The sequence below is a fragment of the Zeugodacus cucurbitae genome, chromosome X, assembly GCF_028554725.1.
Source record: "Zeugodacus cucurbitae isolate PBARC_wt_2022May chromosome X, idZeuCucr1.2, whole genome shotgun sequence".
Classification (NCBI taxonomy): Eukaryota; Metazoa; Arthropoda; class Insecta; order Diptera; family Tephritidae; genus Zeugodacus; species Zeugodacus cucurbitae.
In genome coordinates, this window is record NC_071672.1 from 17,497,340 (window position 1) to 17,511,930 (window position 14,591).

Here is a 14,591-nt window from a genome sequence, read left to right on the forward strand (position 1 = left end):
AGACAAAACAAGACAACAAAACACAACACACGACATGACATGCCATGACAAAACAAGACAAGACAAGACAAAATAAGACAAGACAAGACAAGACAAGACAAGACAAGACAAGACAAGACAAGACAAGACAAGACAAGACAAGACAAGACAAGACAAGACAAGACAAGACAAGACAAGACAAGACAAGACAAGACAAGACAAGACAAGACAAGACAAGACAAGACAAGACAAGACAAGACAAGACAAGACAAGACAAGACAAGACAAGACAAGACAAGACAAGACAAGACAAGACAAGACAAGACAAGACAAGACAAGACAAGACAAGACAAGACAAGACAAGACGAGACAAGACAAGAGAAGACAAGACAAGACAAGACAAGACAAGACAAGACAAGACAAGACAGGACAAGACAAGACAAGACAAGCCAAGACAAGACAAGACAAGACAAGACAAGACAAGACAAGACTAGACAAGACAAGACATGACAAGACAAGACAAGACAAGACATGACAAGAAAAAACAACACAACACACTACATGACATGACATGACATGACAAGACAAGACAAGACAATATAAGACATGACAATACACAACAAGACAAGACAAAACAACACAACACACGACATGACAAGACAAGACAAAGCAACACAAGACACGACATGACATGACATGACAAGACAAGACAAAACAACACAACGCAACACATGGCATGACAAGACAAGACAAAGCAACACAAGACAAGACAAGACAAGACAAGACAAGACAAGACAAGACAAGACAAGACAAGACAAGACAAGACAAGACAAGACAAGACAAGGAGAAGACAAGACAAGACAAAACAACACAACACACGACATGACATGACAAGACAAGATAAGACATGACAAGACAAAATAAGACAAGACAAAACAACACAACACACGTATGACATGGCATGACACGACAAGACAAGACAAAACAAGACAAGACAAGACAATACAAGACAAGACAAAACAACACAACACACGACATGACAAGACAAGACAAGACAAGACAAGACAAAAAAAAACACAACACACGACAGGACAGGACAAGACAATACAAGACATGACACGACAAAACAAAACAACACAACACACGACAGGACAGGACAAGACAAGACAAGATAAGACATGACAAGACAAAGCAAGACAAGACAAAACAAGACAAGACAAAACAACACAACACACGTCAGGACAGGAGAAGACAAGACAAGACAAGACAAGACAAAGCAACACAAGACACGACATGACATGACATGACAAGACAAGACAAGACAAAAAAAAACACAACACACGACAGGACAGGACAAGACAAGACAAGACATGACACGACAAAACAAAACAACACAACACACGACAGGACAGGACAAGACAAGACAAGACAAGACAAGACAAGACAAGACAAGACATGACATGACATGACATGACATGACAAGACAAGACAAGACAGGACAGGACAAGACAAGATAAGACATGACAAGACAAAATAAGACAAGACAAAACAACACAACACACGTGTGACATGACATGACATGGCAAGACAAGACAAGACAAGACAAGACAAGACAAAACAAGACAAGACAAGACAAGACAAAACAACACAACACACGACATGACATCACAACACAAGACAAGACAAGACAGGACAGGACAGGACAGGACAAGACAAGACAAGACAAGACAAAACAACACAACACACGACATGACATCACAACACAAGACAAGACAAGACAATATAAGACATGACAAGACAAGACAAGACAAGACATGACAAGACAAGACAAGACAAAACAACACAACACAACACATGACATGACATGACATGACATGACAAGACAAGACAGGACAGGACAGGACAAGACAATATAAGACATGACAAGACAAAATAAGACAAGACAAAACAACACAACACACGTGTGACATGACATGACATGACAAGACAAGACAAGACAAGACAAGACAAGACAAGACAAGACAAGACAAGACAAGACAAGACAAGACAAGACAAGACAAGACAAGACAAGACAAGACAAGACAATATAAGACATGACAAGACAAAACAACACAACACACGACATGACAAGACAAGACAAAGCAACACAAGACACGACATGACATGACATGACAAGACAAGACAAGACAAGACAAAAAAAAACACAACACACGTGTGACATGACATGACATGACAAGACAAGACAAGACAAGACAAGACAAGACAAGACAAGACAATATAAGACATGACAAGACAAAACAACACAACACACGACATGACAAGACAAGACAAAGCAACACAAGACACGACATGACATGACATGACAAGACAAGACAAAACAACACAACGCAACACATGACATGACAAGACAAGACAAAGCAACACAAGACAAGACAAGACAAAACAACACAACACACGACATGAAAAGACAAGACAAGACAAGACAAGACAAGACAAAGCAACACAAGACACGACATGACATGACATGACAAGACAAGACAAGACAAGACAAAAAAAAACACAACACACGACAGGACAGGACAGGACAAGACAAGACAAGACATGACACGACAAAACAAAACAACACAACACACGACAGGACAGGACAAGACAAGACAAGACAAGACAAGACAAGACAAGACAAGACAAGACAAGACAAGACAAGACAAGACAAGATAAGACAAGACAAGACAAGAGAAGACAAGACAAGACAAGACAAGACAAGACAAGACAAGAAAAGACAAGACAAGCCAAGACAAGACAAGACAAGACAAGAAAAGACAAGACTAGACAAGACAAGACATGACAAGACAAGACAAGACAAGACATGACAAGAAAAAACAACACAACACACGACATGACATGACATGACATGACAAGACAAGACAAGACAATGTAAGACATGACAATACACAACAAGACAAGACAAAACAACACAACACACGACATGACAAGACAAGACAAAGCAACACAAGACACGACATGACATGACATGACTAGGCAAGACAAAACAACACAACGCAACACATGACATGACAAGACAAGACAAAGCAACACAAGACAAGACAAGACAAGACAAGACAAGACAAGACAAGACAAGACAAGACAAGACAAAACAAGACAAGACAAGACAAGACAAGACAAGACAAGACAAGACAAGACAAGACAAGACAAGACAAGACAAGACAAGACAAGACAAGACAAAACAAGACAAGACACGACAAGACAAGACTAGACAAGACAAGGAGAAGACAAGACAAGACAAAACAACACAACACACGACATGACAGGGCAAGACAAGATAAGGCATGACAAGACAAAATAAGACAAGACAAAACAACACAACACACGCTTGACATGACATGACATGACATGACAAGACAAGACAAGACAAGACAAGACAAGACAAAACAAGACAAGACAAGACAAGACAAGACAATACAAGACAAAACAACACAACACACGACATGACATCACAAGACAAGACAAGACAAGACAATATAAGACATGACAAGACAAAACAACACAACACACGACATGACAAGACAAGACAAAGCAACACAAGACACGACATGACATGACATGACAAGACAAGACAAAACAACACAACGCAACACATGACATGACAAGACAAGACAAAGCAACACAAGACAAGACAAGACAAGACAAGACAAGACAAGACAAGATAAGACAAGACTAGACAAGACAAGGAGAAGACAATATAAGACATGACAAGACAAGACAATATAAGACATGACAAGACAAGACAAGACAAGACAAGACAAGACAAGACAAGACAAGACAAGACAAGACTAGACAAGACAAGGAGAAGACAAGACAAGACAAAACAACATAACACACGACATGACATTACATGACATGACAAGACAAGACAAGACAATATAAGACATGACAAGACAAGACAAGACAAGACATGACAAGACAAGACAAGACATGACAAGATAAGACAAGACAAGACAAGACAAGACAAGACAAAACAACACAACACTCGACATGACAAAACAAGACAAAGCAACACAAGACAAAACAAGACAAGACAAGACAAAACAAAACAAGACAAGACAATATAAGACATGACAAGACAAGACAAGACATGACAAGGCAAGACAAGACATGACAAGATAAGACAAGACAAGACAAGACAAGACAAGACAAGACAAGACAAGACATGCCATGACAAGATAAGATAAGACATGACAAAACAAGACAAGACAACACAACACACGACATGACATGACATGACATGACATGCTAAGACAAGACAAGACAGGACAGGACAGGACAGGACAGGACAAGACAAGACAAGACAAGACAAGACAAGACAAGACAAGACAATACAAAACAACACAACGCAACACATGACATGACAAGACAAGACAAAGCAACACAAGACAAGACAAGACAAGACAAGACAAGACTAGACAAGACAAGGAGAAGACAAGACAAGACAAAACAACACAACACACGACATGACATGACATGACATGACAAGACAAGACAAGACAATATAAGACATGACAATACACAACAAGACAAGACAAAACAACACAACACACGACATGACAAGACAAGACAAGACAATATAAGACATGACAAGACAAGACAAGACAAGACAAGAGAAGACAAGACTAGACAAGACAAGGAGAAGACAAGACAAGACAAAACAACATAACACTCGACATGACATTACATGACATGACAAGACAAGACAAGACAATAAAAGACATGACAATACACAACAAGACAAGACAAAACAACACAACACACGACATGACAAGACAAGACAAAGCAACACAAGACAAGACAAGACAAGACAAGACAAGACTAGACAAGACAAGGAGAAGACAAGACAAGACAAAACAACACAACACACGACATGACATTACATGACAAAACAAGACAAGACAAGACAATAAAAGACATGACAATACACAACAAGACAAGACAAAACAACACAACACACGACATGACAAGACAAGACAAGACAAGACAAGACGAGACAAGACAAGACAAGACAAGACTAGACAAGACAAGTAGAAGACAAGACAAGACAAAACAACACAACACACGACATGACATTACATGACATGACAAGACAAGACAAGACAAGACAATAAAAGACATGACAATACACAACAAGACAAGACGAAACAACACAACACACGACATGACAAGACAAGACAAAGCAACACAAGACAAGACAAGACAAGACAAGACAAGACAAGACAAGACAAGACAAGACAAGACTAGACAAGACAAGACAAGACAAGACAAGACAAGACAAGACAAGACAAGACAAGACAAGACAAGACAAGACATGACAAGACATGACAAGACAAAACAAGACAAGACAAGACAAGACATGACAAGACAAAACAAGACAAGACAAAACAACACAACACACGACATGACATGACATGACAAGACAAGACAAGACAAGACAATATAAGACATGACAATACACAACAAGACAATACAAAACAACACAACACACGACATGACAAGACAAGACAAGACAAGACAAAGCAACACAAGACACGACATGACATGACATGACAAGACAAGACAAAACAACACAACACACGACAGGACAGGACAAGACAAGACAAGACATGACACGACAAAACAACACAAGACAAGACAAAACAACACAACACACGACATGACATTACATGAGAAAACAAGACAATACAAGACAAGACAAAACAAGACAAGACAAGACATGACAAGACAAGACAAGACCAGACAAGACAAGACAAGGCAAGATAAGGCAAGACAAGACAAGACAAGACAAGACAAGACAAGACAAGACAAGACAAGACAAGACAAAACAACACAACACAACACAACACATGACATGACATGACAAGACAAGACAGGACAAGACAAAACAAGACAAGACAAAACAACACAACACACGACATGACATCACAAGACAAGACAAGACAATATAAGACAAGACAAGACAAAACAACACAACACACGACATGACAAGACAAGACAAGGAGAAGACAAGACAAGACAAAACAACACAACACACGACATGACATCACAAGACAAGACAAGACAATATAAGACAAGACAAGACAAGGAGAAGACAAGACAAGACAAAACAACACAACACACGACATGACATTACATGACAAGACAAGACAAGACAAGACAAGACAAGACAAGTCAAGACAAGACATGACAAGACAAAACAAGACAAGACAAGACAAGACAAGACATGACATGACATGACAAGACAAAACAAGACAACACAACACAACACACGACATGACATGACATGACAAGACAAGACAAGACAATATAAGACATGACAATACACAACAAGACAAGACAAAACAACACAACACACGACATGACAAGACAAGACAAGACAAGACAAGACAAGACAAGACAAAACAACACAACACAACACATGACATGACATGACAAGACAAGACAGGACAAGACAAAACAAGACAAGACAAAACAACACAACACACGACATGACATCGCAAGACAAGACAAGACAAGACAAGACAATATAAGACATGACAATACACAACAAGACAAGACAAAACATCACAACACACGACATGACAAGACAAGACAAGACAATATAAGACATGACAAGACAAGACAAGACAAAACAAGACAAGACAAAACAACACAACACACGACATGACATCGCAAGACAAGACAAGACAAGACAAGACAATATAAGACATGACAATACACAACAAGACAAGACAAAACATCACAACACACGACATGACAAGACAAGACAAGACAAGACAAGACAAGACAAGACTAGACAAGACAAGACAAAACAACATAACACACGACATGACATTACATGACATGACAAGACAAGACAAGACAATAAAAGACATGACAATACACAACAAGACAAGACAAAACAACACAACACACGACATGACAAGACAAGACAAAGCAACACAAGACAAGACAAGACAAGACAAGACAAGACTAGACAAGACAAGGAGAAGACAAGACAAGACAAAACAACACAACACACGACATGACATTACATGACAAAACAAGACAAGACAAGACAATAAAAGACATGACAATACACAACAAGACAAGACAAAACAACACAACACACGACATGACAAGACAAGAAAAGACAAGACAAGACAAGACAAGACTAGACAAGACAAGGAGAAGACAAGACAAGACAAGACAATACAAGACAAGACAAGACATGACAAGACAAGACAAGACAAGACAAGACAAGACAAGACAAGACAATACAAGACAAGACAAGACATGACAAGACAAGACAAGACAAGACAAGACAAGACAAAACAAGACAAGACAAGACAAGACAATACAAGACAAGACAAGACATGACAAGACAAGACAAGACAAGACAAGACAAGACAAAGCAACACAAGACACGACATGACATGACATGACAAGACAAGACAAGACAAAACAACACAACACACGACAGGACAGGACAAGACAAGACAAGACATGACACGACAAAACAACACAAGACAAGACAAAACAACACAACACACGACAGGACAGGACAAGACAAGACAAGACAAGACAAAACAACACAACACACGTATGACATGGCATGACATGACAAGACAAGACACGACAAGACAAAACAAGACAAGACAAGACAAGACAATACAAGACAAGACAAGACATGACAAGACAAGACAAGACAAGACAACACAACACACGACATGACAAGACAAGACAAGACAAGACAAGACAAGACAAGACAAGACAAGACAAAACAAAACAACACAACACAACACACGACATGACATCACAAGACAAGACAAGACAAGACAAGACAAGACATGACAAGACAAGACAAGACAAGACAAGACAAGACAAGACAAGACAAGACAAGACATGACAAGACAAGACAAGACAACATAAAACAAGACAAGACAAGACAAGACAAAACAAGACAAGACAAGACAAGACAAGACAAGACAAGACAAGACAAGACAAGACAAGACAAGACAAGACAAGACAAGACAAGACATGACAAGACAAAACAAGGCAAGACAAGACAAAACAAGACAAGACAAGACAAGACAAGACAAAACAAGACAAGACAAGACAAGACAAGACAAGACAAGACAAGACAAGACAAGACAAGACAAGACAAGACAAGACAAGACAAGACAAGACAAGACAAGACAAGACAAGACAAGACAAGACAAGACAAGACAAGACAAGACAAGACAAGACAAGACAAGACAAGACAAGACAAGACAAGGCAAGACAAGACAAGACAAGACAAGACAAGACAAGACAAGACAAGGCAAGACAAGACAAGACAAGACAAGACAAGACAAGACAAGACAAGACAAGACAAGACAAGACAAGACAAGACAAGACAAGACAAGACAAGACAAGACAAGACAAGACAAGACAAGACAAGACAAGACAAGACAAGACAAGACAAGACAAGACAAGACAAGACAAGACAAGACAAGACAAGACAAGACAAGACAAGACAAGACAAGACAAGACAAGACAAGACAAGACAAGACAAGACAAGACAAGACAAGACAAGGCAAGACAAGACAAGACAAGACAAGCCAAGACAAGACAAGACAAGACAAGACAAGACAAGACAAGGCTAGACAAGACAAGACATGACAAGACAAGACAAGACAAGACAAGACATGACAAGAAAAAACAACACAACACACGACATGACATGACATGACATGACAAGACAAGACAAGACAATATAAGACATGACAATACACAACAAGACAAGACAAAACAACACAACACACGACATGACAAGACAAGACAAAGCAACACAAGACACGACATGACATGACATGACAAGACAAGACAAAACAACACAACGCAACACATGACATGACAAGACAAGACAAAGCAACACAAGACAAGACAAGACAAGACAAGACAAGACAAGACAAGACAAGACAAGACAAGACAAGACAAGACAAGACAAGACAAGACAAGACAAGACAAGACAAGACAAGACAAGACAAGATAAGACAAGACAAGACAAGACAAGACAAGACAAGACAAGACAAGACAAGACAAGACAAGACAAGACAAGACAAGACAAGACAAGACAAGACAAGACAAGACAAGACAAGACAAGACTAGACAAGACAAGGAGAAGACAAAACAAGACAAAACAACACAACACACGACATGACATGACAAGACAAGATAAGACATGACAAGACAAAATAAGACAAGACAAAACAACACAACACACGTATGACATGGCATGACACGACAAGACAAGACAAAACAAGACAAGACAATACAAGACAAGACAAAACAACACAACACACGACATGACAAGACAAGACAAGACAAGACAAGACAAGACAAGACAAGACAAAGCAACACAAGACACGACAAGACAAGACAAGACATGACAAGACAAAACAAGGCAAGACAAGACAAAACAAGACAAGACAAGACAAGACAAGACAAAACAAGACAAGACAAGACAAGACAGACAAGACAAGACAAGACAAGACAAGACAAGACAAGACAAGACAAGACAAGACAAGACAAGACAAGACAAGACAAGACAAGACAAGACAAGACAAGACAAGACAAGACAAGACAAGACAAGACAAGACAAGACAAGGCAAGACAAGACAAGACAAGACAAGACAAGACAAGACAAGACAAGGCAAGACAAGACAAGACAAGACAAGACAAGACAAGACAAGACAAGACAAGACAAGACAAGACAAGACAAGACAAGACAAGACAAGACAAGACAAGACAAGACAAGACAAGACAAGACAAGACAAGACAAGACAAGACAAGACAAGACAAGACAAGACAAGACAAGACAAGACAAGACAAGACAAGACAAGACAAGACAAGACAAGACAAGACAAGACAAGACAAGACAAGACAAGACAAGACAAGACAAGACAAGACAAGACAAGACAAGACAAGACAAGACAAGACAAGACAAGACAAGACAAGACAAGACAAGACAAGACAAGACAAAACAACACAACACAACACAACACATGACATGACATGACAAGACAAGACAGGACAAGACAAAACAAGACAAGACAAAACAACACAACACACGACATGACATCACAAGACAAGACAAGACAATATAAGACAAGACAAGACAAAACAACACAACACACGACATGACAAGACAAGACAAGGAGAAGACAAGACAAGACAAAACAACACAACACACGACATGACATCACAAGACAAGACAAGACAATATAAGACAAGACAAGACAAGGAGAAGACAAGACAAGACAAAACAACACAACACACGACATGACATTACATGACAAGACAAGACAAGACAAGACAAGACAAGACAAGTCAAGACAAGACATGACAAGACAAAACAAGACAAGACAAGACAAGACAAGACATGACATGACATGACAAGACAAAACAAGACAACACAACACAACACACGACATGACATGACATGACAAGACAAGACAAGACAATATAAGACATGACAATACACAACAAGACAAGACAAAACAACACAACACACGACATGACAAGACAAGACAAGACAAGACAAGACAAGACAAGACAAAACAACACAACACAACACATGACATGACATGACAAGACAAGACAGGACAAGACAAAACAAGACAAGACAAAACAACACAACACACGACATGACATCGCAAGACAAGACAAGACAAGACAAGACAATATAAGACATGACAATACACAACAAGACAAGACAAAACATCACAACACACGACATGACAAGACAAGACAAGACAATATAAGACATGACAAGACAAGACAAGACAAAACAAGACAAGACAAAACAACACAACACACGACATGACATCGCAAGACAAGACAAGACAAGACAAGACAATATAAGACATGACAATACACAACAAGACAAGACAAAACATCACAACACACGACATGACAAGACAAGACAAGACAAGACAAGACAAGACAAGACTAGACAAGACAAGACAAAACAACATAACACACGACATGACATTACATGACATGACAAGACAAGACAAGACAATAAAAGACATGACAATACACAACAAGACAAGACAAAACAACACAACACACGACATGACAAGACAAGACAAAGCAACACAAGACAAGACAAGACAAGACAAGACAAGACTAGACAAGACAAGGAGAAGACAAGACAAGACAAAACAACACAACACACGACATGACATTACATGACAAAACAAGACAAGACAAGACAATAAAAGACATGACAATACACAACAAGACAAGACAAAACAACACAACACACGACATGACAAGACAAGAAAAGACAAGACAAGACAAGACAAGACTAGACAAGACAAGGAGAAGACAAGACAAGACAAGACAATACAAGACAAGACAAGACATGACAAGACAAGACAAGACAAGACAAGACAAGACAAGACAAGACAATACAAGACAAGACAAGACATGACAAGACAAGACAAGACAAGACAAGACAAGACAAAACAAGACAAGACAAGACAAGACAATACAAGACAAGACAAGACATGACAAGACAAGACAAGACAAGACAAGACAAGACAAAGCAACACAAGACACGACATGACATGACATGACAAGACAAGACAAGACAAAACAACACAACACACGACAGGACAGGACAAGACAAGACAAGACATGACACGACAAAACAACACAAGACAAGACAAAACAACACAACACACGACAGGACAGGACAAGACAAGACAAGACAAGACAAAACAACACAACACACGTATGACATGGCATGACATGACAAGACAAGACACGACAAGACAAAACAAGACAAGACAAGACAAGACAATACAAGACAAGACAAGACATGACAAGACAAGACAAGACAAGACAACACAACACACGACATGACAAGACAAGACAAGACAAGACAAGACAAGACAAGACAAGACAAGACAAAACAAAACAACACAACACAACACACGACATGACATCACAAGACAAGACAAGACAAGACAAGACAAGACATGACAAGACAAGACAAGACAAGACAAGACAAGACAAGACAAGACAAGACAAGACAAGACATGACAAGACAAGACAAGACAACATAAAACAAGACAAGACAAGACAAGACAAAACAAGACAAGACAAGACAAGACAAGACAAGACAAGACAAGACAAGACAAGACAAGACAAGACAAGACAAGACAAGACATGACAAGACAAAACAAGGCAAGACAAGACAAAACAAGACAAGACAAGACAAGACAAGACAAAACAAGACAAGACAAGACAAGACAAGACAAGACAAGACAAGACAAGACAAGACAAGACAAGACAAGACAAGACAAGACAAGACAAGACAAGACAAGACAAGACAAGACAAGACAAGACAAGACAAGACAAGACAAGACAAGACAAGACAAGACAAGACAAGACAAGACAAGACAAGACAAGGCAAGACAAGACAAGACAAGACAAGACAAGACAAGACAAGACAAGGCAAGACAAGACAAGACAAGACAAGACAAGACAAGACAAGACAAGACAAGACAAGACAAGACAAGACAAGACAAGACAAGACAAGACAAGACAAGACAAGACAAGACAAGACAAGACAAGACAAGACAAGACAAGACAAGACAAGACAAGACAAGACAAGACAAGACAAGACAAGACAAGACAAGACAAGACAAGACAAGACAAGACAAGACAAGACAAGACAAGACAAGACAAGACAAGACAAGACAAGGCAAGACAAGACAAGACAAGACAAGCCAAGACAAGACAAGACAAGACAAGACAAGACAAGACAAGGCTAGACAAGACAAGACATGACAAGACAAGACAAGACAAGACAAGACATGACAAGAAAAAACAACACAACACACGACATGACATGACATGACATGACAAGACAAGACAAGACAATATAAGACATGACAATACACAACAAGACAAGACAAAACAACACAACACACGACATGACAAGACAAGACAAAGCAACACAAGACACGACATGACATGACATGACAAGACAAGACAAAACAACACAACGCAACACATGACATGACAAGACAAGACAAAGCAACACAAGACAAGACAAGACAAGACAAGACAAGACAAGACAAGACAAGACAAGACAAGACAAGACAAGACAAGACAAGACAAGACAAGACAAGACAAGATAAGACAAGACAAGACAAGACAAGACAAGACAAGACAAGACAAGACAAGACAAGACAAGACAAGACAAGACAAGACAAGACAAGACAAGACAAGACAAGACAAGACAAGACAAGACAAGACAAGACTAGACAAGACAAGGAGAAGACAAAACAAGACAAAACAACACAACACACGACATGACATGACAAGACAAGATAAGACATGACAAGACAAAATAAGACAAGACAAAACAACACAACACACGTATGACATGGCATGACACGACAAGACAAGACAAAACAAGACAAGACAATACAAGACAAGACAAAACAACACAACACACGACATGACAAGACAAGACAAGACAAGACAAGACAAGACAAGACAAGACAAAGCAACACAAGACACGACAAGACAAGACAAGACATGACAAGACAAAACAAGGCAAGACAAGACAAAACAAGACAAGACAAGACAAGACAAGACAAAACAAGACAAGACAAGACAAGACAGACAAGACAAGACAAGACAAGACAAGACAAGACAAGACAAGACAAGACAAGACAAGACAAGACAAGACAAGACAAGACAAGACAAGACAAGACAAGACAAGACAAGACAAGACAAGACAAGACAAGACAAGACAAGACAAGACAAGACAAGACAAGACAAGACAAGACAAGACAAGACAAGACAAGACAAGACAAGACAAGACAAGACAAGACAAGACAAGACAAGACAAGACAAGACAAGACAAGACAAGACAAGACAAGACAAGACAAGACAAGACAAGACAAGACAAGACAAGACAAGACAAGACAAGACAAGACAAGACAAGACAAGACAAGACAAGACAAGACAAGACAAGACAAGACAAGACAAGACAAGACAAGACAAGACAAGACAAGACAAGACAAGACAAGACAAGACAAGACAAGACAAGACAAGACAAGACAAGACAAGACAAGACAAGACAAGCCAAGACAAGACAAGACAAGACAAGACAAGACAAGACTAGACAAGACAAGACATGACAAGACAAGACAAGACAAGACAAGACAAGACATGACAAGAAAAAACAACACAACACACGACATGACATGACATGACATGACAAGACAAGACAAGACAATATAAGACATGACAATACACAACAAGACAAGACAAAACAACACAACACACGACATGACAAGACAAGACAAAGCAACACAAGACACGACATGACATGACATGACAAGACAAGACAAAACAACACAACGCAACACATGACATGACAAGACAAGACAAAGCAACACAAGACAAGACAAGACAAGACAAGACAAGACAAGACAAGACAAGACAAGACAAGACAAGACAAGACAAGACAAGACAAGACAAGACAAGACAAGACAA